Source organism: Mesoplodon bidens (assembly GCF_964165515.1).
Source record: "Mesoplodon bidens genome assembly, contig: HAP1_SCAFFOLD_447, whole genome shotgun sequence".
Lineage (NCBI taxonomy): Eukaryota > Metazoa > Chordata > Mammalia > Artiodactyla > Ziphiidae > Mesoplodon > Mesoplodon bidens.
In genome coordinates, this window is record NW_027671691.1 from 160,803 (window position 1) to 183,061 (window position 22,259).

At 41.7% G+C, this 22,259-nt stretch overlaps 1 pseudogene across 1 annotated transcript in view; it reads right to left on the bottom strand.

Moving 5' to 3' along the window:
- Positions 1 to 288: 288 nt before the first annotated feature.
- LOC308611177 (U3 small nucleolar RNA-associated protein 25 homolog) overlaps positions 289 to 22,259 on the bottom strand; it is a 29,498-nt pseudogene continuing 7,527 nt past the window's right edge. The window contains exons 6-12 of the transcript XR_014017882.1: positions 20,571 to 20,981; positions 18,391 to 18,610; positions 10,578 to 10,777; positions 9,226 to 9,408; positions 8,993 to 9,105; positions 8,026 to 8,271; positions 289 to 1,811 (exon numbers count right to left, since the gene is read on the bottom strand). The product of XR_014017882.1 is annotated as a U3 small nucleolar RNA-associated protein 25 homolog (transcript). The remainder of the gene's footprint in view (positions 1,812 to 8,025; positions 8,272 to 8,992; positions 9,106 to 9,225; positions 9,409 to 10,577; positions 10,778 to 18,390; positions 18,611 to 20,570; positions 20,982 to 22,259) is intronic.

The following is a 22,259-nucleotide window of genomic DNA, read 5'->3' on the forward strand; positions in this document are numbered from 1 at the left end:
CGTAGAGAATGGACTTGAGGACACGGGGAGGGGGAAGGATAAGCTGGGACGAAGTGAGAGAGTACCATGGATTTATAATACACTACCAAGTGTAAAATAGATAGCTAGTGGGAAGCAGCCGCATAGCACAGGGAGATCAGCTCGGTGCTTTGTGACCACCTAGACGGGTGGGATAGGGAAGGTGGGAGGGAGACGCAAGAGGGAGGAGATACGGGGATATATGTATAGCTGATTCACTTTGTTATAAAGCAGAAACACACCATTGTAAAGCCATTATACTCCAATAAAGATGTTTAAAAAATTTTTTTAATTTAAAAATTAAAAAAAAGGTCAAGAAAGCCAAGAAAAAGCTGAGGTACCATTCAGAATAAAGGCCACTACAGAGATATGACAACTCAAAGCAGTATGTAACTCTGAACTGCATCCTTTTGCTATAAAGGTTATTATTGGGACATTTGGCAAAATCTGAATGGGGCCCAAGGATTAGTGGCAATTTCCTGATTTGACGGTTGTTTTGAGGTTACATAGAAAAATGTCCTTGTTTACATGAAATACATACTAAATTCAGGAGTGATTTTTAGGAGTGACAGGCCCAGCAACTTGGCAATTTATTTTCAGATGATTCAGGTTCTGAATTGGTAATTTTTCTGTCTGAGAATAGTTCAATTTTTTTTTTTTTTTTTGGCCACGCTGTGCAGCTTGCAGGATCTTTGTTCCCTTACCAGGAACTGAAACTGGGCCTCGGCAGTGAAAGCGCCGAGCCCAAACCACTGGACCGCCAGGGAACTCCCTAAAAATGTTTTTAAAAGTGTAACTTCTTTTCCTTTTTATGTTATATGACTTAAAAAATGACTATAGCAATGAAGACAGTGATGTTGACGATGAATTTGCGACATCAAGAATTTCATAAAATTATTTCTTGAAATAAGGTAGAAATTCATGTTATTTTATATAATGTGACTTTTAAGTATATATTTTCATTAAAACATTTAGGAGTTAAAAAAAGGTCAGTGAACGAATGTGCTCTTCTAGGTTGAATTAAAATAGAATATTTAAGGTTTAAAAAAGTTTGGCTGGGGAAAAATAACAGTTTTGCAAAACCTTTGCGATCCAAAACTAAGATGATATTCAACAGCAAGAAGTATTCCAATTTCTCATAACCAGTTCTCACAAGCAAAGAAATGCATGCTTCACTTTAAGAAGGTGTCAAATAGAAACAGGCAAATCTGAAAGAGTTCACCAAGTGTAATAAATTAGAGGTGAAATCACAACAAAAGAATTTATGGTGTACAAAAAAATTCACAAGTAGGAGATTCCTTCTATCAACTTCTCAGAGTTCCATGAGCTCTCCCCTGACCTCTGAAAGATGGGTTTTACCAAAATCTGGTTTACACGGAACTTTTCAGGTATATATGGTCTGAAAAGAAAGGAGTATCTGCTAAGAACCTGCCTGGTGCTCCTTCCTTGTTGCAGCCCTTCTTTGTGTAAGTGATCAGAATCAGGTCCAAGAGACACAGAATCAAGCATGACATATCACACCAAACACCATTTCCTGTCCAACCAATTCTCATCTCTCTCCAGTAATGAAAAGGTGGACGTTCTTCTTGGACTGCAGCATCTGTGCAGCCCGCTCCACCCCGACCACAGCAGACAGCCTCTGGGCATCGTACTTGGAGTAGGGGACAGTGTAGGTCCAGGCAGCTTCCTCTCCTCTGGTGGTGGCTTGCAGCATGTTACAGACTTCACTGTAGAAGTGGGGATATGTTGGCAGTTCATAGAAAATTAGGTTCCTGATGCCTTTTATTGTGTATCTGTTAGAAGGAGAAAGAGAGGCTATGTCTACATGAGAAAGTTTATGGAAAAGCCACCGAAGAGTTTTACAGGGACATAGTCACTCTCGCTGTTTCATGCAAGGAGAAAGACCATGGCACAAATAACACACAGACCAAAAGTTACTCTAATTTGAGCTGGAGGGGCTCATTTTTTGTGACAGTGTATTTGAATTCCTAATGTTTGGCTTAAGATAATGATAAAATGAATTTGCACTTCTTGAGCCTAATCTGAGCAGACTGAGGTAGGGTGGGGAAGAATAGTAGACAAGGATTAGAAATCTGTCGCAGAAAATTTGAAAAGCAGGCATTTCCAATTTAACATTATCCTAATTATAATCAGGCAAAACAGTGTTCTTTAATGGAGCTGAGGTCAGACCAGACCCAGTACATAAAATAAACAGCATAAACTGTAAATGCACTCCCATTAGTCTTTTCTTGTCATTCTGTAGACATGTTAACTCCATGGCAGATGTCCCAAGTTCACCCATTTACAAAATCCTGCCCAAGGACCCATTAGGCATTATGGGAAGGCAATTAATTTCAACAGCTTCCTCGCTTCTTTCCCTGCTGCACAGGGTTGCATGGTGTGGGGGGGTGCAGACCCTAGGGACGCGCCTTACGGTTCGGGTTGAGGTCAATCATTCCCTCTTGGGCTCCATGACCAAAGATTTTATATGTTGACAAGTTTCTGATTTTTCCTGTTAAGACTCTCATACAGGGCTGATGTCAGACTCCCTCGGGAATTTTATTTTATTCATGGACGGTAAGTTTTCCTTGTCTTTTTATCCCTTGGCTCATCCTGATCTCTCTGGAGACCCTCCTCTCCCAAAATATAACTGCAGTCCATTACTTGGATCAGCTTTCCACATCCTCTTTCCATAAAGGAATTTTAATGGCTAATGATGTTGAAAAAACACAGTTCTGCCTCAGTAATTATCAAAACAGACACAGAGTTCCATTTCTGCTTAGTATGTAGAAAACTCAAGAGAATACTGCTCCCATGCTAACAAGAAAAAGATAATCTACAACAGTGTTCCTTTTCCTGAGCCTAGACAGCTGATGTCACAGGGCAACCAAGTGAACTGATTCAGCGGTGCCCTGGTGTGTGTTTAACAACTGATTCTCAGTGGGGGAGGATAGGTGCTGATTTGAAGCATTTGCCAATTTCTGTGGTGTAAATACTCCATTTCAAGCTACCAGTGTCATGTTGCTGAACTTGGAACTGGGAAGAGATGTGCAACCATACCTTAAGAGCTGGTATGAGCCAGCTTCAGCCCATCACTGACTGAATTCCAAAGAGTGACACGATGGTCTGAAGAAAGACAGGACACATGAACCACTTCACCTTTGGCAGAGCACAGTGGGGAAGAGGGCAGCTGCTAAGAAAGTGGGTAGGAAGAAAAAAGCTACACTTTTAACAAGTTCTTAAAGGGCAATTATGGGCTTGCATGACAGTTCAGAATCCCTGGGATTCCCGGACACTCCTTTACTTCACAGTCATGATGGCTTTTCCAAAGGTCTCCACTGGGAGCCCTGGAAAGACTGGACGCAAGGCAGAAGACCTGAGAGACCCCGATGGTGGTGCAGACATGAAAACTCACTCTCTTCCCAGAGCCATGTTGTATATGAAGCTAAAGCCTGAAGCCAGTGAGGGGGCAAAGGTCAACTGCCAGGGTGGAGTCAGAAGCAGCAAAACTGTGTGCCCTAAGGGAGGAGCATTAACCCCTCACCCCATCCCTCCCCACCACAGGACTTACATCCAGTAGAAAGAGCAGTCTGGGGAAAGGGGAAAGGGCATGAAGACTGGGGAAAGGGCATGAAGCCTGTTCAGCCCAAGATCCTGCACTGATGTAAGCAGATGTTTGCCACCACTGCAGAGATGCAGGGAACTCTTTCCCACCAAGACCCCTCGTAGAACAAGGCAGAGGCTGGCCACCATGGAGGGTGGTGCAGAAGCCCTGAGAAAGTGCCAGCTCCAAAGCCCAGGATGGACAGAACCTGCCTGCATCTGAGCTGGACCAGGAGGAGAACAACTGCCCCACTTCAAGCCTTAGGGGAGGAGCGAGCAGGAGCAGCCTGCTGCTGGGGGAGGGGCCGGAGCGTGGGAGAGGCTCTCCCTCGGCACAGGGGTGCAGGGCATGGTGAAAGCTGAGAGGGGAGCAGGACACTGAGACAAGGCCCTCCAGCACTGGGCCCCACAGTGGGCCACTGTCTGCTGGAGGAACTGGCAGTTTGTGGTAACTAGAAGGCAACGACGGTAACAACCAAATCCTAACTAGATTCACAACTGCCACGCTAGTGGCCTGACAGAAGAGGCGTCCAGGCCAGCTACTTACTCAGGCACTACGTTCAACTGACAATTACAAAAAACACAGAAAAGCAAGAAGAAGACATTAAAACCATGAGGTATCATTTTGACTATCAAGTCACTGGAAAAAAGGAGAATTTACAGAAATATTTACAGAATTTACAGAAATAGGCTAATGGAGTATAAATTATTGTGAGTGTGTATTTCACCGGGGAGGGGAGAAGATGGGAGTGGCAACACACAGCAAATTTTAAACTGGGTACAGCTTTTGAACAAATAAGTTTTCCTTTCCAAATTTATCCTAAGGAAATGCCTAGGCAACTATGCCATCAACTACGCATATGGATGCTCTTGGCATTATTGTATATAATAACAGAAAACAACAAATCAATATGCCCATTAAAAGGAAACTGGGTTAATTATATACCCATACAATGTAACACTATGCAACCATTAAAAAGGATGCTATACACACCTTAAAAGATTACTTATAATTACACAGAAAAGGTATTTTTACAATGTAAAGATTTAGCAGACCTACCTTGACCAAGTGATTACATTTAGTATCACCAAAAACGGGACAAACTGACACCCTGGGCCTCTTGAGGAGATGCACGGGGAAGTACACAATATCCTCTATGTAGAATTCTTACTAAAATAATGTTTAAATCTTTGGTCCCCGAACTCTAATGCTCACTGAATCACCTATTTGTTTTTTAAAAATACCTGTAATTGGTCCCCATCCCCAAACACCATGATTTAATTGATACTGGGGTATGACCAGGGCATTCAGATTTTTAAAAGCTCCCCAAAGGGATTCTAATATGTAGCAAAGTTTGGGAACACTGATCTAAATAATAAGAAAACAGCCAAATCCAGATGTGGGACATTCTACAGGAAACTGGACTGGACTCTTCAAAACATATCAGTATCACAGCAAGAAACAAAGGCAGAGAATTATTCTAGATCAGGGTTTCTTAACCCTGGCACTACTGCCATTTTAAGCCAGGTAATTCTTTGTTGTAAGGGCTGTCCTGTGCACTGTAGGACGTCTAGCAGCACCCAGGCCTTGACCCGCTTGAACCACTAGACCACTAGAATAACCCTCCAACTGTACCAACCAAAAATGTCTCCAGATATTTCCAAATGTCCCTTGGGGAGCAAAACTGCTCCTGCTTGAGAACTGCTAAAATAGACTAAAGAAACATGTCACGCAAATGCAATGTAGGATTCTTAACTAAATCCTGGATTGGGGTGGGGGGGTGGTGAGAAACAGCTGTAATAGTCATTTTGGGAACAACTAGGAAAATTTGCATACAGACTAAATACTAGATGGTATTACTGCAGTAATGTCAAGTGGTATGTTAATGGTGTTGTGGTTAGATAAAAGAATGTTGTTTTTAAGCTCTACAGGCTGAAAGATTTAGGAGTTAAGTGTCATGAAGCCTCCCATAATTTACTCTCAAATGGTTCAGGAAGAAAAAATAAGAGATGTGAGTGGAAAGAGAGAAGGAGAGACAGAGAATGTGGGTGCATGAGAATGTGGCAAAATGCTAACAGCTGGTGAAGCCTAAGTGGAAGGAGTTAGAGATGTTCACTGGGATAGTCTTACAATGTCTTTTGAAATGAAATCTTCCCAAATAAAAAGTTGGAGCGGGGGCAGGATATAGTAGAACTATATATATATAAACTAAAAAATACATCCATAACATACAAGTATATACCAAAATGCTAACTTATTTAAGCTTTTTTCCAATAAGCACATAAAACATTCAAGATAAAAGAAAAAAAAATCCAAATGTGTACACTGTGATCCCAATGTTGGTGTCCTTTTTAAAATGCCTGTGTCTGTGTGTGTGTGCACGTGCACATGTTTTTTACATCAAAGAGACAGGAAAGAAATACACCAAAATGGGTGTTTATATCAGTAAGATGACAGGTGATCCCATTTTTTTAACCTAGATTTTCTAGGTTCTCTACAATAATTGTGTAATACTCTTATAATGAGAGTATTTTTAAAGCAAAATAAAACAACAAAACCAATTCCAATAGGTATTATATTTAAAACCCAAGAAAATCTCTCTTAGTACCAATTCGTGCACAGTAGAGACTAGGCATCTCCTGGAAATAAGAGCACGTGACCAGAACCTCTTCAGAGGGGCAGTTAGTAACAATTCCCATGGTCTTCTGCACCTCTTCCCCTGCCTTCCTCCTCTCCTGTATGTGCTTTGGGTCTTCGGTGACCCCTACAAATATGGCGTAACACTGTGACAGGACCCAAAACTAAGGACATTCCCGATGTCTATGTTACCTGACAACTGTTAAAGATAAATGAGGCAACCACAACTGACTTGCAAGGCTGGCTCCTGCATACAGTCTATAAAGACGAGGTCTGTTACTTCTATAACTGGGGTTCTCCCTGGGGCAGGGAGCACTCAGAAACACCCCACTAGCGTTTCCCACCTCCAGAAATCCTACCTCCAGAGTTTCTGATTGCCCCCTGCTTAAGAATCCTTCCTGTGCTAACCCACTGATAATGCTCAGAGAAAGAACTGTGAACTGTCCTCCCCTCAGGAGGGCCATCATGACCAAATGCCCATCCCATCCTAAGATTCTACTGGTTTCATCCCCCCAAAGAAAACAAATCCTCAGGATGAAAGTTTTTTGCTAGCTCACAAATGAACTGCAATATGCCTAACACGGCCTACTTCCATAGAGAATATAAATACAGAATTTTAAAGCTGGATACTAAAGTGTAAAATACATGTACTTTTCCCAAGGTCAAATGAAAAAATCAAATCACAAAGACACTGCAGATCAAAATACCCATCATCACCTTGGTGACCTCTCAAGCAAAAAAATCTATAGCTGGGAACCTTGAGATAATTGGCAGTTGCAGATTATCTCCATTCAACTTAAACACCCACTAACCTGGTCCAGGGTACAAAGCTAATGGCACGTGTTCGGTTTGTCTTTATAGTGACTTTGGGGACAAAACAGTTTGGTCAATAAATGAACAGTGTAAGACAGAAGACTGTCCTGCCTACTTAAGAGAAAGGGCTCCTTTGACATCATGCCCTCTCCTTGAAAAGCTGCTACTTGAGAGCAGTCCTCATCCCAGCTTAGTTCACACTTGCTACAGACAATCACGCTGGGAAGTTTTCCAATCCATCCACTTCATTTAAAGGACTTGCTTTGATGTATCAAGCTTTTGGAAAACTAAGGGCTCTTTAGACCTGCTGAGTGCAAACTCCCCCAAAATACCATTTCCAACATGAATGAAAACAACAACTCACTGGAACAAAGCAAATAATGATGCCAGCAAGAAGCAAACCCTGAAGCCCTTAAATATTCACCTCTAAGCCCCTCACCTTTTGCTTCTCCTAAACTTCAAGGAGCCCCTTAGTCCTGGTTCTCCTTGGTGCAGAAGTGTGTGTGCACTGCCTCAGGACAAATGAGAGCTTTCTGAACACTGACCCTGTACTCAACTTCCATCTCCACAGACCACACAGTCCCCAGGTGTTTCATCTGTGCTTCTACGACAGGTTCCTCCCTTTCCTGTATTCAGTTGAGAGCTGCTCAACTCTGTAATGTCCTTCTTGAGGGGTATACCCACAGCTACAGGAGGTACCCTAAGTATGGACCCACTCCAGATCTATATACAGGTTATGCTGTAGTCACTCATTCGTTTCTACCACCTTTTCCAACAATGCCCATTTTGAAAGAAAACCAACCAACCAATCAAGAAAAGTCTGTCCAGCCCCCCAAACTCTGGCTTGTCTGCAGGAGGTGAAGCAAGGGAGGACCTTATAACACAGCAAAGCCCACCATGCACTTGGAAGCAGACCCTCCAGAGAGGACACTTGAAACCTGGCCCTATTTTACCTTTTGTAGAAATGGAAGCGCTCTGTGAGGAGCAGGAACTGCTTCTCTCCTTGAAGGAAGAAGTGTCTGGCCCTGGAGACACCAGACTTCTGGGTGTACTCGCAGATATGAGTGAAGTTCAGTTCCTCCTTCTTGAGGTAATTTCGGAGACGCACGAAGTCAAAGTAGGAGGGGACATAGATAAGCGTGTGAGACATGACTGCATCACGATACTGAGGCAAAATCTTGTTGACGAAAAAGTTAAACCTGATTTGGAAAGGCAAAGGGCAGAGTCAGTGGTCTAGAGGTGAGCCATAGTGTCACTGCCAACTGCATGACCCTGGGCAAGTCACAATCTCCTTGTACCTCCCCTAAGAGGCCAATTTGGCCTACCTCATTGCAAAGAGATTATGTAGGGATAAAACTTGTTAAGCGCATCAAAAAGTAAGTGCCAACACTATTCATCATAAAGAATAGATGTGATGCTGGTATATCCCAGAGAATTATTCTAGGAAGTACGTAACTGTATCATTCATTCATTCAGTTGTCAGTCAGTCAGTCAACAAATAATTACTGAACACCTACCACGTGTTAAGCACCATTCTGCTACCATGGGTCCCCTGACTAAACACAATGAGAAGACGGGGAAATTACATAGAGAATTAGAAAAACAGTTCTTGCCCTGAAGGGCTTAGAATTAAGTTGTTGACATGAGGCATTAAAAAATTAATGTAATTAAAAAATGCCACAGTCTAGGGGAAAGTACCCTTGATTTACTAACCCTGGCACTATTGGAACTAGGACAACACACCATTTCTCTGGCCTTCAGTGTCCTCCTCTGTCAATGGCATGATTGGATTCAGTTATCTCATTTCATTTTGTAAATGGTAACTAAGAAAGCCAACATGGAATACAATTCTAAATTTGAATGCCCAAGTAAAATCCCTCTCTGTGACCCCCAGGGGTCCACTGGGACAGGGGAGGGTACCTGGCATCAATCACTGAAGCTAGGTTTTCAGGTTCCATCCTCGGGAAGACATGTGGGAGCTGCACCAGGACATGACTGATGCAGCCTGTCATCGGGACGTTCCTCACAGCCACCTGCCAGGTGTCAGTGAGAACATTAGGAAGTGAGCTATCCCCATTGTTGACCTTCTGCCTCATGACCCAAACAATACACAATACTTCATGAAAATTCAGAGAAAGAAGGAGAGAACCCACCTGGCCTTGCACATTGACGCAGTACTTGTTGAACACAGAGTTGATCTGGGCATCCTGCAGGGCCCCAAACAGCAGCGTCTGACGATAGTACTTGGACCGATTATTGAGGTTCCACATGCGCACTCGAGAAAAGTCCACCCCATGTGAGTCCAAGGGCAGTAGGTTCATGTGGCTCATCAAATGCTTTGAGCAGAAGTAATACTCCATTAATACTTATTGAACACTTACCTGCTGGGCGTTGCTAACCTCTCTATAAGCCCATCATCTTATTTAACCCCATGAAGTAGATACTATCATCTCCCAAATTACAACAAGAAAACAGGCTCAGATGGGTGAGTGACTTGCCCAGAGTCAAGCGAACAAGAAGAAAAGCTCAAACTGGCCACCTTGTGGATCTCTCAAAAAGGATCAAGATGCTACCTATACAGAATATTTCTTTTCAAGGAAATTCTGAAATGCCACTCTGGTCACTCTGTAAGCAACTCAGTTCCAGACTTGGACAAGAAGGGAAATGACACGGAAAACAGAGCTGCTGTCCTTCCATGACTTGGTTCCCAAAACGTTAGAAAATTCCCTGAGTGACTACATGTGCCTTTTGCTCAAAATAAAGATGACTCAACCACCGACATGCCTGTTCTATTTTAATCATATTTTTACCTTGTAATGTATATTGAAGGGTCACAAGTACTATAAGTTTATTCCCTACTTTATAAATAAGTACTCACCTTTATCTGTCCCAAACTTACTCCAAGTCCTGGGGTTGTAGAAAAGGTAAATGCTCACATGCCTTATAAAAATAAACCTATAGTTCTGTGATGGGGATTGTTCCAAAGCAAAATCCTAAACCCCAAAACATTGCAGAGTATGTTGAGAGGGAGAAAAAAATATATAGTACAAATTACAGTAGGGGGACAAAAACATCTTACGTTTCTCTGTAAAACATCACAAATTAAGAAATCATGAGCAATGTTTTCCCATCTCCACTGAAGACCAAACAAAAGAGAACGAGCATAAATAGGAGGAACTATTTTAGATAAAAACATTCCTGGTGAGGAGGGATTTCAACCAACCAACCAACCAACCAACCACACTAAACTGGTCTATTACTAGAAGCAACTTTTAAGGGGAAAAAATCTTTTCTGGAGATTTGAAAATGTTGACAAGAATTTTTATCTTTCTGGATGCTTTACTGATCAACTTGTGGGTAGAAGAGGGGACAACATTTCCCATTTTCAAATTGGAAAATGTGGAATATTTCCATTTCCAAGCTGAGTTTTAATCTGGACTTTAATAACCATTTCAGACTCAAACCACTGAGCTTCTTGTCTCTAAATGTTAATGACCAGCATTACCAAGACATGCTCCCAGTTCTGCATCAGGTAAATGTCAGCTTGATCAATGATGAGAAGCTCAATAGAAGACAGAAAGTCAAAATCTCTCTTCTCTCCTTCTCCACCAATGATGGTCCTCAAGCCCAGAGGGGAGGCAATGAGGATGTCTGACGAATAGAAGGGGGCATAAAGTCGGATGCTTCTCTGCAGTATTGCCACTCCTATACACAAAACAGCCAAGCACACACCAGTTCATGAGTCACCACCAAGCCATTAGCTTCCACCCTCTCAAACTGCAGCCTCCCCTTGTACCTTCCACATCTTCCCCTTTGCATGTAATTGTGCTCAAACTGCTTTAATTATTAAAATCATCATCGTCATCATCATCATCCCTCCTTTGCATCTACGGTCCCTTCTAGCTCCCACCCTCTTCTTTTCCTTCACTGGCAAACCTTCCAAAAAATTATCTCTACTTTAAAATCTCCCACTCACTCTTTAATGCACTGCAATCTGCCTCTGAGTCTCAGGACACCACTGAAATGACTCTTGCCAAGGTCACCAACAGCTCTCAGTTACCAATTCAATGGCACTTTAGTGTTTCTTGTCACGAATGCATAAGCACACCCTCCTTGAAATGTTCTTTTCCTTACTGGTGGTTTCTATCACTTTAACACTTACTTCTCCTATTACTGACCTGGTCCTTATCTATTTTTCCATATTCAAAGAGCTCTTCAACAAATCCCTGGATTCACCCACAAGTTCTCTTTCACTCTACATAAAGCTTTGGATAAATATATTCACTAATTATGGCTTTAACATTATCATCACAAAAATTTATATTTCCTGCCCACATCTCTTTCCTAAGCAACAAGTAGCAGTCTGTAAAGAGCCCAGATCATATGTGAAGGAGATTCACTTGCTAATCTTAAAGCATCTACCAGAGGGGCAGAAGTTGGCTGGGACTCTCTGGGGACAGAATGCTGGCAGATGCCATTTTTACAAATTCCCTCTACCTTGATGGCACTGGTGGGTGCCACTTTTTTGCACTCTCTAAGTTGCTAACAGTGGTGGTGGGTGAGTACCCCCTACCCCACGGCCCTGCACTGCCTGTGTGCAGCACTGACAAACATGGACAACGAGCAGCCACACCTACCCCATCTCATGCCACTCGCGGGACACGACCTGAGGCAACAATCGCATGTAGCCCAAACAGGGGACACTCCTTGAGCACCAGGCTCAGGCAGATGGGGGTGGGACTGCATTTCTAGACTCCATGGGAGTGAAACAAACAGAGTTTATAAGATGACCAAGAACTAGGAAAAAGTTAAAAATACAGTTCATCTCCCACACAGGGCCACTCCTTCAAGACGGGGCAGTAACTGTTTTGCATAATACACAGAAACAAACACGGAGAGTCAAGCAAAATGAGGAAGCAGAGGAACATGTTCCAAATGAAGGAACAAGATAAAACCCCAGAAAAAATATTTAATGAAACAGATGTAAGTGATTTATCTGATAAAGAATTCAAAGTCATAGTCCTAAAGATGCTCACCAAACTTGGGAGATGAATGAACGAACACAGTGAGAAACTCAAGAAAGAGACAAAATATAAGAAAGTTCTAAACAGAACTCACACAGCTGAAGATTATAATAATTGAACTGAAAAATACACTAGAGGGAATCAACAGCAGACTAGATGGTAGAAAAGAACAGATCAGTGACCTGGCAGACAAGGTAGCAGAAATCACCCCAACAGAACAGCAAAGAGAAAAAATATTTTTAAAATATGAGGACAGTTTAAGGGAACTGTGGGACAACATCAAGTGTACTATCATCGGTGTTAAGGGGTTGCAGAAGAAGAGAGAGAAAGGGGCACTAACATCCACATTATAGGGGTCCCAGAAGGAGGACAGAGAAAGAAAGGGGCAGAAAACGTATCTGAAGAAATAATGGCTAAAAATGTCCCTAACCTGGTGAAGGAAACAGACATTCAGGTCCAGCAAGAACCAAGAGTCCCAAATAAAATGAACCCAAGGAGATTCATACCAAGACACATTATAATTAATATGTTAAAAGTCAAAGGTAAAGAGGGAATCTTAAGCAGCAAGAGAAAAACAACTAATTACAGACAAGGGAATCCCCATAAGAATATCAGCTGATTTTTCATCAGAAACTTTGTGGTCCAGAAGGAGATGGCATGATATGTTCAAATATGCTGAAAGGAAAAAACTTCCAACAAAGAAGGAAGGAAATAATAGAAGTCAGATGAGAAATACTGAATAAATGAAATGGAGACAAAAAAACAGATCAATGAAACTAAGAGCTGGTTCTGTGAAAAGATAAACAAAATTAACAAACCTTTAGTCAGACTCAATAAGAAAAAAAGAGAAGGGGCCCAAATAAAATCAGAAATGAAAGAGAAGCTATAACTGACACTATAGAAATACAAAGTATCATAAGAGACTACTACGAACAATTACACACCAACAAGTCAGATAACCTAGAAGAAATACATAAATTCCTAGAAACACACAATCTTCTAAAACTGAATCATGAAGAAACAGAAAATGTGAATAGATCAATTACTAGTAATGTGATTGAATCAGTAATCAAAAAGCTCCCCCAAAACAAAAGACCAGGACCAGGGAGCTTCATGGTAAATTCTACGAAATATTTAAAGAAGATTTAATACCTATCCTTCTCAAACATATTTCAAAAAACTGAAGAGGCGGAAACACTTCCAAACTCATCTTATGAGGCCAGCATAACCCTGATACTGAAACACCACAAAAAAGAAATGTACAGGCTACTATGCCTGATAAACACAGATGCAAAAATCCTTGACAAATTATTAGCAAACTGAATCCAACAATACATTAAAAGGACCATACACTATAATCAAGTAGAATTTATTCCAGGGATGCAAGGATGGGTTGACAAAGTGGGTATAGAGGGAACGTATCTCAACATAACAAAGGCATATACGATAAACCCAAAGCTAACATCATATTCAGTGGTGAAAAGCTGAAAGCATTTCCTCTAAATTCAGGAACAAGACAAGGATGCACACTTCTGCCACTTTTATTCAACATAGTATTGGAAATCCTAGCCACAGCAACTAGGCAAGAAAAAGAAATAAAAGATACCCAAATTGGAAAGGAGGAAGTAAAACTGACTATTTGCAGATGACATGATACTTTATGGAGAAAACCCTAAAGACTCCACCAAAAAACTGTCAGAACTAATAAATAAATTTAGTAATGTTGCAGGATACAAAATTAACAAAAATCTGTTGTGTTTATATACATTAATAATGAACTATTAGAAAGAGAAATTAAGAAAACAATCCATTTACAATAGCATCAAAAAGAATAAACTACCTAAGAAAAAATCTAACCAAGAAGGTAAAAAACTTGTACTTGGAAAACTACAAGGTATTGATGAAAGAAATTAAAGATGAGAGAAACATGAAAAAATACACCATGCTCATAGATTGGAAGACTTAGTACTGTTAAAATGTCCATACTGGACACCAAGGGGGGAAAGTGGGGGTGGGGGTGGGGGTGTGATGAATTGGGAGATTGGGACTGACATGTATATACTAATATGTATTAAATGGATAACTAATAAGAACCTGCTGTATAAAGAAATAAATAAAATTCAAAAACAAAGTCCATACTACCCAAAGAAATCTACAGATTTAATGCAATCCTTATCAAAATACCCATGACATTTTTCATAAAACTAGAATAATCCTAAAATTTGTACAGAGTTGCAAAGGATCCTGAATAGCCAAACTGATTATGAGAAAGAAGAACAAAGCTGAAGGTATAACACTCCCTGATTTTAAACTACACTACAAGTCTACAGTAATCAAAATTGTACGGTAATAGCACAAAAACAGACACAGATCAACAGAACAGAGAGCCCAGAAATAAATCCATATTTATATGGTCAATTAATCTATGACAAAGGAGACAAGAATATACAATGCAGAAAAGACAGTCTCATCAACAAATGGTGATGGGAAAACTAGACAGCTACATGTAAAAGAATGAAACTGGACCACTAGCTTACACCATCTACAAAAATCAACTCAAAATGGATTAAAGACTTGAACATAAGACCTGAAAACCACAGAACTCCCAGAAGAAAACATAGGCAGTAACTTCCCTGACAACAGTCTCAGCAATATTTTTTTGGATCTGACTCCACAGGCAAGGGCAATGAAACCAAAAATAAACAAATGGGACTACGTCAAACTAAAAAGCTTGTGCACAGCGATGGAAACCATCAATGAAACAAAAAGGCAATCTACTGAATGGGAGAGGATATTTGCAAATCTAGTAAGGGGTTAAGAACCAAAATATATAAAGAACTCATGTAACTCATTATCAAAAAACCCCAAACAGGGCTTCCCTGGTGGCGCAGTGGTTGAGAGTCCGCCTGCCGATGCAGGGGATATGGGTTCATGCCCTGGTCCGGAAAGATCCCACGTGCCGCGGAGCGGCTAGGCCCATGAGCCATGGCCGCTGAGCCTGCGTGACCGGAGCCTGCGCTCTGCAATGGGAGAGGCCAAAACAGTGAGAGGCCCGCGTACTGCAAAACAAAACAAAACAAAAACAAAAACAAAACAACCACAAAAAAACCCCCCAAACAATCCAATTAAAAAATAGCAGAGGGGGCTTCCCTGGTGGCGCAGTGGTTGAGAATCCACCTGCCAATGCAGGAGACACAGGGTCGTGCCCTGGTCCGGGGGGATCCCACATGCCGTGGAGTGGCTGGGCCCATGAGCCATGGCCGCTGAGCCTGCGCATCCGGAGCCTGTGCTCCGCAACAGGAGAGGCCACAACAGTGAGAGGCCCACGTACAGCAAAAAAAAAAAAAAAAAGCAGAGGACCTGAATAGACATTTTTCCAAAGAAGTCATACTGATAGCCAACAGTCAAATGTAGAGATGCTCAACATCACTCATCATCAGGAAAATGCAAATCAAAATCACAATGAGAAATCAAAACTACAATGAGGTACCATCTCACACTGGTCAGAATGACCATCATTAAAAAGTCTACAAATAACAAATGCTGGAGAGGGTGTGGAGAGAAGGGAACCCTCCTACACTGTTGGTGGGAATGTAAGTTGGTGCAGTCACTATGGAAAACAGTATGGAGTTTCCTTGGAAAACTAAAAATATAATTACCATATGATCCAGCAATCCCACTCCTGGGCATATATCTGGACAAAACTATAATTCAAAAAGATACATGCACCCCTATGTTCATAGCAGCACTATTCACAATAGCCAAGACATGGAAACAACCTAAATGTCCATTGACAGATGAATGGATAAAGATGTGATACATATATACAATGGAATACTACTCAGTCATAAACATGAACAAAATAATGCCATTTGGCAGCAACATGGATGCAACTACAGATTATCATACTAAGAGGAGTCTGTCAGAAAGAGAAAGACAAATACCATATGATATCACGTATATATGAAATCTAAAATATGGCACAAATGAACCTATCTACAAAACAGAAACAGACTCACAGACCTGTGGTTGCCGAGGTCAGGGGTGGGGAAAGGGATGGACTGAGAGTCTGGGGTTAGTTGATGCAAACTATTACCTTTAGAATGGGTAAACAACAAGGTCCTACTGTATAGCACAGGGAACTATATCCAATCTCCTGGGATATGCCATAATGCAAAAGAATATAAAAAAGGATGTATATATGTGTATAACTGAGTCACTGCCGTACAGCAGAAATGAGCACAGCATTGTAAATCAACTATACCTACTCCAATTAAAAAAAAAAGAAGAAGAATGTATCAGGTGGCTAGTAAGTGCTGTGATCAAAATGAAATAATATAAAACGATAGGCTGTGATTTTGGAGTTAAAAATTCTTACAGCCACCATGTATTATAAGTTGCTATTAACCAAAGCACAGAGAGAAAAAAAACCACAATGAGATATCATCTCAAACCTGTCAGAATAGGTCTTATCCAAAAGACAAGAAATAACAAATGCTGGCAAAGATGTGGAGAAAAGGGAACCCTCGTGCATTGTTAGTGGAAATGTAAATTGGTGCGGCCACTATGGAAAACAGTATGGATGTTCTTCAAAAATTAAAAATAGAATCACCATACAATTGAGCAATTCAACTTCTGGGTGTTTATCCAAAGAAAAAAACCCACTAATTCAAAAAGATATATGCACTCCTACGTTCAATGCAACATTTATAATAGCCAAAATATGGAATATGGAAGCAGCCTAAGTGTCCACAGATGACAAATGGATAAAGATGTGGTGTGTACACACACACACACACACACACACACACACACACACAAATGGAATATTACTCAGCCATAAATGAATGAAATCTTGCCATCTGCAACAAGGATAGACCTTGAGGGTATCACAGTAAGTGAAATAAGTCAGACAAAGACAAATATCAATAGCATGTGATTTCACTTATATGTGGAATCTAAAAAACAAAAAACCAGACGGATAGATACAGAGAACAGACTGGTGGTTGCCAGCAGGGAGGGCGGGGTTGGAGGGTGGGCAAAATGGATGGGGGAGATCAGGAGGTATAAAACTTCCAGTTATAAAGTGAACAGGTCACAGGGATCCAATGTATGCCATAGGGAATATAGTCAATAATATTGCATTAACTTTGTATGGTGACAAACGGTAACTTTACTTATTGTTGTGATAAGTTTGTAAGGTATATAGACATTGAATCACTATGTTGTACACCTGAAACTAATATGTCAATTATATATCAATTAAACAAAAGACTGATTTATCAGCTCCTTGTTGGCCGCCTGCATATGTTTAAAACTAACCATAAGCTCTAATCCCCTCGCACTGCACACTCCAGCCATGCTAAAGCCTCTGAATCCTAAGTCATGCCGGTTTATTCACCCTGATGCCTCCACACTTGCCGTTTCCTGTCTGAAACTTTTTCTTCCACTCTCATCGCTCCACTTTGTACCTGGCTAAATCTGACTCAGGTTTCAACTTAGTATGGATGCTACCTCCAACAGAAGGCCTTCCCTAACAGTCCTGAGCCCATTTTGAGTAAGGATATTTGCTTTAAATACTTTAACTAGAACACCCACTATCCTCTAACCGTAACACATCTCATCCCATACTGTCTGATTTGTCTTAAGGCTGGACTTGCTTAACAGTAACTTTTAATTCCATATCTCCAGCTTAACAGTGCCTGGCACATAGTAGATGCTTAGTAAGTGGTAAATGGGCATACGTGACTAATAAATATTTTCCAGGAACTTTTTCAATGAACAAGCAACCAAGTACATGGGAGCTGAATGACAAACAAGCAAAAATGTGCAAAGCTGGGTGGGAGTCAGTAAGTCCAGAGTGGAGATAATTCAGGTGTGGGCACTCCACATGGCAGGCAGGAGGGAAGTCCATTACGTACAGATGCTCTAGTTTATTCATCTTCCCCAGACTGACCCACCCAGCCCCATCAGCTCCAACTCCCCCAAGAAGCCCTGTAGCATTGACTGTGAGCTACCAGCTATAGGCATGCTGAGACATTTGTTATAAACATGCAGGTGCCTTTCATACATGCCTTCACAGACACTCCATCCCATTAGCCAAGTATGTACCTCATTAGCCAAGGCAAGACTCTCCCCTGGCAGACGAGTGGTCTCAAATGCGTCCTGGTTCTGCTAGGAGGCTGAGACAGTGACCCTCTGAAAGAATGCCTAATTCCAGGCTTCTAGCTTCCAGCTATGTGCACCTCACACCTCAGGTCCCTCAGGGTCTCAGTTTTGACAAGGAGGAATTACCAGTCCTGAAGTGGTCATCGATGTTGCCGACAAATACAGCTTCATAATCCTCAGGCCTCTTCAGGTTGGGTGGTCTCTCCTTGGGATCTGAGCCATACTCTCCATTAAACCTCTTTTTGTTGCTTACAATTATTTTCTTCTTGCTGTCGCCCTCAAAAAGACTGATGAAGAGCTGTACCACCCGCAAAGCAGCTTCCCGGAATGGCACCACTATCAGCACCTGTGGAGGGAGTGATGGGCAGCCTTGGAGGGGCAAGGGGAAGGAAGGACAGCTCGAGGTGAGCCTGCTGGGGACCTAAGGAGCCCTGTGTTCCACAGCCCCTGGCCAAGGACCACATCCGTGTCACCCCCTTTACACAGGACCTGGCTCAGTACTGAAGGCTGAGCATCTGTCCGACCCACAGCACCATGTCCTATGGACTTCAATCTCATGGCTCCTTGGGGTGTGGGGGTACAATTCTTAAGCAGAATGTAGAATTTTTTTTTTTTTTGCGGTACGCGGGCCTCTCACTGTTCTGGCCTCTCCCGCTGTGGAGCACAGGCTCCAGACGCGCAGGCTCAGCGGCCATGGCTCACGGGCCCAGCCGCTCCGCGGCATGTGGGATCTTCCTGGACCGGGGCACGAACCCGTGTCCCCTGCATCGGCAGGTGGACTCTCAACCACTGCGCCACCAGGGAAGCCCAGAAATACTTTTTGAGGTAAGTCAATGCCATTAACAGAGGTGTCCATTAGCAAAAACCCAAGGGCATAAACACACAAAGCTCTTTGAGGACAAGAAATGTTACTCATTTCTGTCTCCCACAGAACTTAGTTCAGTATTTTGATCCGTAAGACCCAAGGAATATGCTGAACAGATGAATTAGATGTATTAAGTAGAGAATAAAGTTAGTAAGGAAAGGACTAAAGCATCATTACTTTTCTAGTACATTTCCTAGTACATTTTTCAGAAATGATGATAAAGGATTTCTGAAATAAGATGATATTTCAATGGGAAATATAGGATTCAGTTTTCCAAACATTTCCAAAAGTGCTTAATTTTAACTGTTGAGGAAAAAAAACAGAAGATGCTTAACAAATGATTACCTTCTAACTACCCTTGTGTAAACAATACAATCAATGGATATAACCCCAGTCAAATCAGGCAATTCACCAAATTCTGAATGTGATTCATGGGTAATCTACCTCATATTCTATTTTGCAATTCTAAATGGAAACAGATAATCTTATTATCCTGATGTTCAAGATTCTGAGATAGTTTCTCAGAAAAGCAACCAGCACAGCCAGAGGGGTGTAGTGATTCAGTTTGGTACAGTGCAGGGATGATGGATCAGTTTTGGAGAGGGCCAGGTTTCTGTCCCGGCTGTCACACTAAGTAAGTGTCTAGGCTTTGGTTTCCCCAACTATCAAACAAGAGGGTTGGACTAAGAAATCTCTAAGAGCCATATCAGTATCAAAATCCTAAAATCCTATTAAGCCCAATGAGAAGAATCTAAGAAGATGAGGCTTCTTCAATATAGACACAGAGGCTAAAGGGTAAGGGGGTATGGGTGGCACAGTATCTAGCTCCAGCACATCATGAAAAATGTAGACAGAATTAAACGATGTAAGCTCCCAATCCACTGGAGCTTAGGCTTATGAGCCACATAAATGTAGTCATCACTTTAAGCAGTAATAAGGATACAATGCAAAAACAGGGATTTTGTTTTCCAAGATTTACATATTTATGTGGCTTAGTGAAGAGAATCCTTGGTTCTAGTCCTGTCTCTGCTACTTTTTCCCTGGTTCTCTTTAGCAAGGTCCTCTACGAATCTGGGTCTCTGTCCACAGGTGTAATATGTAGGGATTGAATAAAAGGCTCCTTAAGGTCCCATCCAGCTCTGACAATCACAAAGAAGACATTTATAGTGGAGTGTTACTTATGTAGGATCAGGGTTTATCTTTAAGGAGAGAATTATCATGGAGGTACCTCCTACTCCAGTTTCCAGTTAGATCTGCTGTTAGAGACGGTCCACTGAGCTGTCTGCAGCACTGCTGTGACATTACCTGGCCCATCTAATATGCTCATTCTTGGACTCATTCATTATTCCAATCATTAAACCATCTGAGAACCTGCTAAGTGCCAGGACACATATGTTAGAGCCTTACAGCCTCCTGAGGGCAAAGTTCTGCTGCCACTCACCTTGGGCCTCGTTAGCCCTTGGTCCCTGAAGTCATCATCATCACCCAACCCAAGTTTCTGGCTTCGGCATCTGCTGTTGTTGGCAAGCACCTGGGCATTGGCTTTGAGAACGTGATTTATCACATGCAGGCAGTACACGTGGCAGATCTCTTCCCCTTTCTTCAGGGCAGTCCTTTCTGGGTAGAACAGGTCCCGGTAAGAATTCATAATTAAGAAGAGCTCTTTCTGGAGGGGTGTGAAGGGGCTACTTGAATTTGGGGGACCAGAGAGGAACTGGCTGTTGGTCTTGATCCAGGTGGATTCCAGAGGCTTCTGGAGATGAAGTGACTTTAAGTCAATGTCCTTTGGGGGTTTAAAGGTTTCCAACTGTTGAAACCTGGATGAAAAGACAAGCTGGCCCAGGATGGGCCACTGTGGGAGAAATGATCAAGAACTAAGTTAGAAATGAATTATAGTACCTTACATTCATATAGTGCTTTATAATTTACCAAGGCCTTTCACAACTTACAGATCCTCTCACTTTATCCTCACAACAACCTTACAAGCTAAACACTATAATGCTCTTCTTGCAGTTTAGGAAATGCTGAGGTTCAGAGCTTATAGGATTCAGACAAACAGAGGAGAACAGAGCTAAGGGTTAGAGCCCAAGGTTTCTGACTTTAGAAACCTTGTGAGCTCTTCACTAGATCAGTGGGTCACAAACTGTCCTGTGGACCACACTGTAGGCAGTCAAAATTTACTCTAGACAAAAGAAAAGGGGGCCCAACGGTCAAATAACTTCGGTAACCACCACAAAACCTAATGCCCCTCAGGGAGAGTCACATGCAGATCGGACACTAAAGGTTCTGCTGAGTCCTGTAATAAGGACTCCGTTCCACTTCGCTTGACCCAGAGTTTTCCAAATTTACTTGGACATGGAACAAGGTTTTTGTTGTTGTTTTGCATTTTTTTTTGGAGACATATATTAGAATTGAAAAGAATAGTATTTTGTGGAATACCAGTTTGGGAATTTTTGCACTGTAACAAAACTGCCGATCTTAGCAATAAAGAAAGGATGACCTCTGCAATAAAAAAGAATTAACTATTGATATATGCCAACAACTGGGATGAATCTTCAAGGAATTATGCTGCGTGAAAAAAAGCCAACCTGTATGATTTTATTTATATAACGCTTTTGAAATAGCAAAATTATAGAAATGGAGAACAGATTAGTGGTTACCAAGGGTTAGGAATGGGGGAAGGGAGGTGGGTGTGGTTATAAAATGGCACCAGGGAAGAGGAGGGATCTTGATGGTGCTGGAAATGCTCTGTATGTTGACTGTGGTGGTGGCCAGGGCAACCTACACGTGATAAAACAGTATAGAACTAAATAACACAAAGGAGCAGGAGCAAAAGTGAGGAAATCTGAATAAGACAGGTAGGTTGTATCAGTGGAAATTTCCTACTTGTGATATTGTACTACAGTTTTGTAAGATGCTACCATTGGGGGAAACCGGGCAAAGGGCACATGGGATACCTTTGTATTATTTCTTACAACTGCATCTATAATTATTATCTCAATAAAAATTTCAATGAAACAAGGATGACCAATTCTTATGAATAGCATCAGTGGTGAAAAAAAAATCACCGAAAAAAGAAGCAAAAACTGCTCCATACTGAATAATTTAGGTGTGAACTTATCTCAGATAT